Raw genomic sequence first — 11,098 nt, 5'->3', positions numbered from 1 at the left:
TGACCAGGCTAACTGCTTCTCTGAGAGCGGTGAGTTCTGCCCGGTAGTTGGATGACAGCTCTCCGGCAGGCAGGGATCTTGAAAGGGTGTGTCCGTCTGGGTAGCGTACCAGGATCCCGCTTCCTCCGTTTTTGATGGCACCATCTGAGGACCCGTCAGTGTAGACGTGAGTCCATACTGAGGCGTTGTAGTCCTGGTGCATCATCTCCAGCGTGAGGTTCTTGAGGACTGCGTCCTGCTGCTCTCTCTTGCTGGTCACTCCTGGTATGTCAGTAACAAAGAGCACCTTGCTGAGCTGGCTGTTCCACTCTTCAGCGTCTTGGAGGGGCTCTTGTTCTTCAGGGGTGCATGGTAGGAAGCTGGTTTGGGTTCTCTTTAGCTGCTTGGCCAGATGGTTGAAACTGCTTCTTTTCAGCCTGTTCTTCGTCAGCTGTTGGGTGTGCTGGTGTGCTGGGTGAGAGGGGAGTCGTTGCAGCTTCTCGTACTGCACGATGACCTTCTCTTCTCGTCGGTGGTCCAGGGAAGGGAGTCTGGTGGTGGCTTCAAGGGCGTGTATGGGCGTGGTTTTCAGTCCCCCCGTGATGATGCGCATGCTTGCGTTCTGCACTTTGTTGAGCCGGCTGGTGTTGCTCTTCGCAGCTGTAGCCCAGGCTGCTGCTCCATACTCCATCACAGGGCGGACGTGTCCCGTATACACCTGTCTGAGGATGTGCGCGCCTTCGTGAGCGAGGCTGGTACTACATATTGTTCATACGAAATGACAAACACAGGTTACAAGCGATAACGCGCAAAAGTACTGGTTTATTATTTTACATCTGACACTAGGGATCAGTAATGTATAGATATATAGTTACAGTACCACGTAATGCGGTAAAAAACTTATGAACAGAAAGAAAAAGAGAAAAGAAAACAAATTATTAGACATGGCAAAAGTATCAAATGCATTAACAAGACACGAGAAGTAAAAACAAGAAAAATAAACAATCACAAGACAGGAGAAGACAAACAGACAAGAAAGTTACAATTACCAAACACTCGTTGGTTAGTCCTTCAACAACAATAAAGAGTTACGTTCTGTACGTTCAACAACAATAAAGAATTACGTTCCGTACGTTCAACAATACCATAAGCACTAAGAATACTCAAGAAACTTAGCATACATACGTTTAAAACCAAAATGGCTACTTTCAGAACAATACAAAAACGTTGACTCATCAGGCCAGGAATACAAAGCAAACTGTCATACCAAAAAAGTCTAACGACAACGTTCCTGCGTTAATCAAAGTCACAAACAAGATATTTACTCATCCACTTTCCCTCAATAACGTTACAAGAAATAAGCCCGTTTACAAACGATCACCACAGACCGCAAGCTTCTTTTACCTAAATTCTTTTAACGTAAGGCTGAAAAAGTCAGAGAAAACGTTTCACTTCGAACTTCGTTAACCACAGAAAACACAAGTTATCATAAACATTAGCGACTTTCTAGCGTCTACAAATCATTGCTGTACGTTCACAACACTAGAACAGTTGAACACACAATAAAGAAACACTACAACAAGTCAGACTTTCAACTCACGTTATACATAAACAACTCACAAAGTCATTACAAAATGGCGACCAAAACACAACACAAAACAAGTAACAACAAAATTACCTTATGCGCTGTGTGGGTTGACCAGCAGTACCAAAACGTGTTGCCTCACAAACGAAGGGCACAAAACGATTCACACTTGAGAAACAACTGTCTCCAAGAACATTACGTTGACGTTAAAACATAAGAAACACTCCGTTGGTTCACTTGATAACCTTCATACGTTTACATCAAAACCAAACGCTTCCTAAAACCCTCAGATCGACTGACGAGACAGGAGTCAAGCAGCGGTATTTATGGAAACAAAAACCTAACATGGAATAGTTATTCAAAAGTCAAAGGTCACCGGATTGACCAACCAACAACATTCCTAAGACAGAATCGGGTGAAACTACTATTTTACAACCAATCAGTAACCGATCACGCACTCCGTGCATGCTCAAAACTTAAAACGGTATATTTAACAGAAAGAACATCAAGGAACTAGCTGACATCACAAAGCTAAAAACACGTGAGTCACACGTATTCTAAAACTTGCAACGCAGATTCGCAGGGCTCACCTCAAAATCAAGACACGAAAAAGAGCACGTGAATCTCACGGTGTTCTAGAACTAAACGACGCAGTTTGTGACACTCCGACCAAAACCAGGTCACAACAACTGAACAAGGAGCACGTGAATCTCACGTAAAAATATTAACGCTCCACAAAACGGGTCACAACAAAGTGACACAATAAAAACACGGTTTACTTCTTTTTACATCGTGCAATGGCTTGAGCAAACGTAATTACAACAAAAAGTAGGTGAATGCATGCCACATCGGCATGCACACTCCCACCGGAAATTATATTAATATAATTTACTTCAAAAAACCTTTGTACAAACACATTCCTTATATCAAAAGAAGAATAACGCAGATTTAGACATTTCAAATTTACAACTCAAAACCATTGTGTTGCAAAACATTTACACAGCAATATTACGGTTCAATCATTTTCAATGTTTCAACACATCTCGTTTCAACTAAATGCCACTGGTCATTTACTCGACGGCATAAAAAAAAAACCGCACCACTTAAGCCATAAATGTCCGTTACATCATCTGGTATAAAAACAAACCGCAACAATCTACAACTGTCAAATTGGAAAAACACTCCAAAGTTCAATGTTCTTTCAGTTCGCTTACACAGCTTTGTCTTTGTGATTTTCACAATCTACTAACAGTCATTTTGTGAATCGGTCGCTCTAATATGCGACTATCACCAGTGGGACGGCCGTGATTGTCTAGAGCCTTTGTTCCAACATGCACTTTCACTCGTCTGACCAGTCCATCAGATCCAGGCATCACCTCGATTACACGAGCCATGCACCACTCTGATCTGCACAAGTTCTGGTCATGCAAGACAACAACATCTCCCACCTGTACGTTTGCCTGGGGACGTTGCCAGACACGACGTTTCTGCAAAAGTGAAAGGTACTGGCTCTTCCATAGCAGCCAGAATTCGTCTGCCATCCGCTGGACACAGCGCCAACGTTTCCTGGCGTACAGGTCTGGATCTTCAAACACACCAGGGGGCGGAAGGATGGCACCTGACTTCATGGTGAGGACGTGGTTGGGGGTCAAAGGGCGTGGTCCATCTGCCGATTCCAATGACTCGACAGACAGTGGTCGACTGTTCACGATGGCCATCACCTCGTATAGGAACGTACGAAGTGATGAGGTAGTGAGACGCTGGCCTGATCTTCTGAGAAGACCATTCAGGATGCTGCGTATTGTTCGTATCTGACGCTCCCAAACGCCACCCATGTGACTAGCTGCAGGGGGGTTGAACTTGAACTCACATTTGCTTTCCAGCATCTTTGATGTCAGTCGTTCAGAGTCCATCTCCTTCCATGCCAGTTTGAACTCATTGCATGCACCTACAAAGTTCGTTCCTTTGTCACACCAAATGCGTGATATGTTTCCTCGCATGGAGACAACAATGCGTAGGGCGTTGATGAAGGAATCACTTGACATGTCATCCAGGGTTTCAATGTGGATTGCCCTAGAGGCAAAACACGTCACGATCAGCCCGTACAAGATTAATGTCATGACCTTGACGCAGTCATCACGGTACCCTCGTTTTTTCTGGCGTTTCAGGCCCTTCAGATGCTTGACTGCGGCACTTCTGTTGTCGGGGAGGGACGGTTTCTCTGGTCGAAATGGTAAGAGCATCTCGAAGTGACCAGCTTCGTTGACCTTCACGATCTTCTTGAACTTTACATCGTCCTGGGACATGGATCCTGAGTCACTTGCAAAGTCTCCTTCCATAACATGTAATGGGTCAGTACACGAGACTTCGTCCACCTGTACCTTGTAGACGTGAGCTACACGTTCTTCTTCCCTCGATCCTGGCTTGACGATGACGCGCATGGACGAGGCTATGCCATCAAAGGCGACGGAATGCGGTGCCTTGCCGACGATGCTCCAACCTAACTTAGTCTCTACTGCAAATGGCAGTCCTTGGACAACGTTTAGGGGCATGAGGGCCTCAGCGCAGTCGTAGCCGATGAGGAGGCCTGCTTCACAGTCAGGGTACAAGGGGGGCAGTTTTGGAGACAGGTGTTGGAGATGTGGGTAAGCTTTGACAGTCTCTGAGGTGGGGATATGAGTGGGGTCAACGGTCAGATAAGGTCGTGAGATGGCAGAAGGGAGCCTGACAAACTCACTGGAGGTAGGAGAGCGGACACGCAATCCAGAGTACTTCCTGCCGGAGACCACAGCATTGTCCTCAGTCAGTGTGGAGACCCTGAGTGTAGTCGGCTGCGATTTGGCTTTAACTTCTTCAGCCACTGACTGCACTACAAAAGTGGCGTTGGACATAGTGTCCAGTAGTGCGTACGTCAGCACTTCTACGTTGGGGTTAGAGTCACTGGAAACGAGAACGGGAACGATCATAGACGTGAAACCGATGCTGTTTTCCTCGCTGGCCTTAAGAGCAGACACCGTAGGGGTCGACGATGACAGTGGCTCTTGAACGTCAGCAGCAGAGGTACGGTAATTGTTCTTGTGTTCACTCGCCCCTTTGTTTTCACTCATACTGTTCTGATATTTGAAATTGTCATCATGAAGACAAGTGGGATGAGCCTTCTTGCACTTCTTGCACGTCTGTTTCTGCATACATTGACGGCTCTGGTGATCCTTACTTCTGAGACATCCGTAGCAGATACGGTTCTTGAACAGAAAATCTCGTATCTCAACCAGAGGCTTCACTATGAGTTCCTTACATGTCCCAGCGTCATGGTCCGGAAGTTGACAGTGCAGACATGCGGAGACATCCTCTGTCAGGGTTGACAGGTTCGTTGTGAACTTTCTTGGTGTCCCCGATGCACTTGTCAAGCCGAAAACAGGGTCGTTAGAAATGTCTGCTTCGAGAGTAACGAACGACACGAGTTCATTGAACAGAGGATACCTCTTCTTTTCAACCTTAGTTCGAGCAACTGTTCTAGACCATCTGTGACTCATCCAGTCTGGGAGCTTTCCGACGATCTTCCGTAGGTACTGGGCATCATCCAGGATGCTCAGTCCACCAACTTCCTGGGCAGCAACGGAACATTGCTGCAAGAAATCGGCCAGACTTCTGAGTCCCTTGGGATCCTTGCTTTTGACTGGGGTCCATTCGTCCAGCTTGGTCCGGAAAGCTTGCGAAACGACGTATGAGTTGCCGAACCGATTTTCCAGCACTTCCATGGCTCTCTCGTAGGCATCACCTTCTCTCAGCAGAAAGAAGCCGGTCACGGCCTCCTTTGCTTGACCTCCGATGTACCGTTGCAGATACAATAACTTCTCACTGCTGGTTATGTTTTGTCTCTCGATGAGAAACGCAAACGACGATCTCCAAATTGGATATTGGAGAGGGTCACCAACAAAAATGCACGGCTCCTGCATCGGCAAACGGTTGATCATCAGAGCGTCTGATAGGGTTTTGGCGAGAGAGTCCATAGGAGTGTCCTGCTTGGCAGGAGTAGCAAGTGGACGTTGGTAGTACGCAGACGGGGGGTAGGAGGCAAATGGACGATCTGCATGACATTCCTTGTCAAAGTTCATGTACGCAGGGGGCCTTGCGTTTTCGTTTCCCCAAATAACTTTGGGGGTGGTCTGATGTGGGTCCAGGAATGTGGGCACGAAAGGCTCTGGTTTGGGATGCAGGTGGGTATCATAGGGGAAACAGGGTGGGGTAACTTGGAAACGTCTGTGGTCCATGCGTTGGTGACGTTCTTCTGGGAAGTAGGTGTGTCGTTCTTGCGTCTCATCACCTTCCCTTGTCTCTGGTAGGTGATAGGACCAACCTGTGTGGTCGAGATCAGGCGGGCGAGAGCCTGTGACGCTTGTCGTTGAGTGTCCAACGTTGTGCAGAGGCGGCTGACCAGCGTACGCACCGAGAGGGTGCTGCAGTGTGGTCAGCAGCGCTGTAGGCCGCATGGAGGATGTAGTTGCAGCCGTCGTGTAGTTGGGTGTGAAGGGCTCCTGACGGACGAAAGGAGCGCTCGTTCCGGCGTGATGGGGGGCGTTGACATCCTCTCTACGTTGAGGTCCGTACGCCTCATAGGTGGCGTTGTTGGTAGTAGCGGCGCTTGTAGAGGCGCTGACTCCAACGACGAGGTCCACGACAGGTAACGCGTGCTGTCGTGGCTCAGTCGTTGTGGTTCCTGCGACGAAGTTGGTGACAGCAGCGTTGACAGTAGAGATGTCACGGGTGCTGGCGGCGTTGCAGACAGGAACAGACGTGACGTCCAAGGCTGGCTGGTGTGTCCCTTGGTCAGCAATGACGGCAGCACCTGTCCCTATTCCTATCGCTGTTTGTTCATTGTTTAGAGGAGGGGCTACAAGACTATACAAGGGAACGAAAGGACGAGGGTGGAACCTAGTGTTCAACAAATCAACTGACGGTAGATCAGGGAGATCCTGCTGAACGGATTCACCTTGTTCCAATACTTGTAACATAGCTTGTTGTTCTCTTAAGCTAATTTTCAATTCGGTGGACTGAATTTGTCTCAAAGCCTTTTTCTGTTTAATATCTTCAAGAGCTGCTTCAGCTGCGTCTTCGGCCTGTCTAGCTGCTGTTCTCTCAGCTTCCTTAGCCTGCCTAGCTGCTTCTTCGGCCTGCCTAGCTGCGTCCTCAGTCTGCCTAGCTGCTGTTCTCTCAGCATATTGTTGTTGTAAGAGATCCAGTTCACTAAACTGAGCTTCCTTTATTGCGTCACCTTCCACTTTTATGGCCAGGGATGCAGCCTCTAGTTTAAGAGCCAATTTAGTGTCTTCAGAGCTAACACTTTTAGAGCGGAGAGACTCGGCGCGAGAAGCTACTTGGCTACCTGATCTCCTGATACCTGACTTGTGGCTAGCTGACTTGTGGATGGCTGACGTAAGGCTAGCTGCTTTATGGCTGGCAGTCTTACCACTGGCTGACTTGTGGGTGGATGACCCAACGCTAGGTGTAACACTGCTATGCCTGGAAGTAGGCTCCTTAGTCACCTGCACGCTAGTCGTTTGTCTGTCAAGAGCTCGATCAATGTCAAACATAATTGTCTGAACTGTCCTCTGAACATCATCCCAACTTTCCTGAATGGTTTCACCGCTACCAATACTACGAAGACCTTTCTCTATGTCACCAAGATCCTTGTACATGCTCAAAACAATTTGTTTTTGACTGGTTAACGACTCTTGATTAGGAGTTTCTTGGTTAAGCTCTGTGACTATCTCACCGATTGCTCGTTCCAAGAATGTTCGTTGTCTTGCGAAGTTTCTAGTTTTGATCTCAATCTGGTAATCTCTACCTTTTTCAGTAGGCTTAATGTCACGCCTAGGCCTTTGAGAATGTTCATCTTCATCGCCGTTAATGTCATAACCTGAAGCTTCCAATGGTTTATCTGCTGGAATCTCCTCCATTACAATGTCCGCTTGTTCAAAAGCACTAAAAACATACATAAGGTTTATCTGGTTATAAAGTAAAATGAATCGATCTGAGGGTCGTTTGGGATAATACACAAAAGTCACAAAAAATGCGCCGGATACAGAGTAGGAAGATCTCTAACCGACAAGTTGATCTATGTCAAACTATGGTTTACTAACACAGTGACAGGTAACAATAAAGTCTTTTGCTGGTTATCAACAGCTACGTTTACGTTCATTGAGCGTCAATAACAAAAGTTCTTTACTGGGCGTAAGCAGCTAAGTTTGTTTACTTTAGCTAACGTTCTTTCACTGGGCGTCAGCAGCTAAGTTTTTTACTTTAGCTAACGTTCTTTCACTGGGCGTCAGCAGCTAAGTTTTTTACTGGGCGACAGCAACTAAAGTTTTTTACTGTGCGCGCCTTCGTGAGCGAGGCTGGTACTACATATTGTTCATACGAAATGACAAACACAGGTTACAAGCGATAACGCGCAAAAGTACTGGTTTATTATTTTACATCTGACACTAGGGATCAGTAATGTATAGATATATAGTTACAGTACCACGTAATGCGGTAAAAAACTTATGAACAGAAAGAAAAAGAGAAAAGAAAACAAATTATTAGACATGGCAAAAGTATCAAATGCATTAACAAGACACGAGAAGTAAAAACAAGAAAAATAAACAATCACAAGACAGGAGAAGACAAACAGACAAGAAAGTTACAATTACCAAACACTCGTTGGTTAGTCCTTCAACAACAATAAAGAGTTACGTTCTGTACGTTCAACAACAATAAAGAATTACGTTCCGTACGTTCAACAATACCATAAGCACTAAGAATACTCAAGAAACTTAGCATACATACGTTTAAAACCAAAATGGCTACTTTCAGAAAAATACAAAAACGTTGACTCATCAGGCCAGGAATACAAAGCAAACTGTCATACCAAAAAAGTCTAACGACAACGTTCCTGCGTTAATCAAAGTCACAAACAAGATATTTACTCATCCACTTTCCCTCAATAACGTTACAAGAAATAAGCCCGTTTACAAACGATCACCACAGACCGCAAGCTTCTTTTACCTAAATTCTTTTAACGTAAGGCTGAAAAAGTCGGAGAAAACGTTTCACTTCGAACTTCGTTAACCACAGAAAACACAAGTTATCATTATAAACATTAGCGACTTTCTAGCGTCTACAAAACATTGCTGTACGTTCACAACACTAGAACAGTTGAACACACAATAAAGAAACACTACAACAAGTCAGACTTTCAACTCACGTTATACATAAACAACTCACAAAGTCATTACAAAATGGCGACCAAAACACAACACAAACAAGTAACAACAAAATTACCTTATGCGCTGTGTGGGTTGACCAGCAGTACCAAAACGTGTTGCCTCACAAACGAAGGGCACAAAACGATTCACACTTGAGAAACAACTGTCTCCAAGAACATTACGTTGACGTTAAAACATAAGAAACACTCCGTTGGTTCACTTGATAACCTTCATACGTTTACATCAAAACCAAACGCTTCCTAAAACCCTCAGATCGACTGACGAGACAGGAGTCAAGCAGCGGTATTTATGGAAACAAAAACCTAACATGGAATAGTTATTCAAAAGTCAAAGGTCACCGGATTGACCAACCAACAACATTCCTAAGACAGAATCGGGTGAAACTACTATTTTACAACCAATCAGTAACCGATCACGCACTCCGTGCATGCCCAAAACTTAAAACGGTATATTTAACAGAAAGAAGACCAAGGAACTAGCTGACATCACAAAGCTAAAAACACGTGAGTCACACGTATTCTAAAACTTGCAACGCAGATTCGCAGGGCTCACCTCAAAATCAAAACACGGAAAAGAGCACGTGAATCTCACGGTGTTCTAGAACTAAACGACGCAGTTTGTGACACTCCGACCAAAACCAGGTCACAACAACTGAACAAGGAGCACGTGAATCTCACGTAAAAATATTAACGCTCCACAAAACGGGTCACAACAAAGTGACACAATAAAAACACGGTTTACTTCTTTTTACATCGTGCAATGGCTTGAGCAAACGTAATTACAACAAAAGTAGGTGACTGCATGCCACATCGGCATGCACACTCCCACCGGAAATTATATTAATATAATTTACTTCAAAAACCTTTGTACAAACACATTCCTTATATCAAAAGAAGAATAACGCAGATTTAGACATTTCAAATTTACAACTCAAAACCATTGTGTTGCAAAACATTTACACAGCACTATTACGGTTCAATCATTTTCAATGTTTCAACACATCTCGTTTCAACTAAATGCCGTTAGTCATTACTCGACGGCATAAAAAAAACCGCACCACTTAAGCCATAAATGTCCGTTACATCATCTGGTATAAAAACAAACCGCAACAATCTACAACTGTCAAATTGGAAAAACACTCCAAAGTTCAATGTTCTTTCAGTTCGCTTACACAGCTTTGTCTTTGTGATTTTCACAATCTACTAACAGTCATTTTGTGAATCGGTCGCTCTAATATGCGACTATAACCAGTGGGACGGCCGTGATTGTCTAGAGCCTTTGTTCCAACATGCACTTTCACTCGTCTGACCAGTCCATCAGATCCAGGCATCACTTCGATTACACGAGCCATGCACCACTCTGATCTGCACAAGTTCTGGTCATGCAAGACAACAACATCTCCCACCTGTACGTTTGCCTGGGGACGTTGCCAGACACGACGTTTCTGCAAAAGTGAAAGGTACTGGCTCTTCCATAGCAGCCAGAATTCGTCTGCCATCCGCTGGACACAGCGCCAACGTTTCCTGGCGTACAGGTCTGGATCTTCAAACACACCAGGGGGCGGAAGGATGGCACCTGACTTCATGGTAAGGACGTGGTTGGGGGTCAAAGGGCGTGGTCCATCTGCCGATTCCAGTGACTCGACAGACAGTGGTCGACTGTTCACGATGGCCATCACCTCGTATAGGAACGTACGAAGTGATGAAGTAGTGAGACGCTGGCCTGATCTTCTGAGAAGACCATTCAGGATGCTGCGTATCGTTCGGATCTGACGCTCCCAAACGCCACCCATGTGACTAGCTGCAGGGGGGTTGAACCTGAACTCACATTTGCTTTCCAGCATCTTTGATGTCAGTCGTTCAGAGTCCATCTCCTTCCATGCCAGTTTGAACTCATTGCATGCACCTACAAAGTTCGTTCCTTTGTCACACCAAATGCGTGATATGTTTCCTCGCATGGAGACAACAATGCGTAGGGCGTTGATGAAGGAATCACTTGACATGTCATCCAGGGTTTCAATGTGGATTGCCCTAGAGGCAAAACACGTCACGATCAGCCCGTACAAGATTAATGTCATGACCTTGACGCAGTCATCACGGTACCCTCGTTTTTTCTGGCGTTTCAGGCCCTTCAGATGCTTGACTGCGGCACCTCTGTTGTCGGGGAGGGACGGTTTCTCTGGTCGAAATGGTAAGAGCATCTCGAAGTGACCAGCTTCGTTGACCTTCACGATCTTCTTGAACTTTACATCGTCCTGGGACATGGA

Source organism: Littorina saxatilis, linkage group LG6 (genome assembly GCF_037325665.1).
Source record: "Littorina saxatilis isolate snail1 linkage group LG6, US_GU_Lsax_2.0, whole genome shotgun sequence".
In the NCBI taxonomy this organism is placed as follows: Eukaryota; Metazoa; Mollusca; class Gastropoda; order Littorinimorpha; family Littorinidae; genus Littorina; species Littorina saxatilis.
This window is presented reverse-complemented; position numbering follows the sequence as displayed.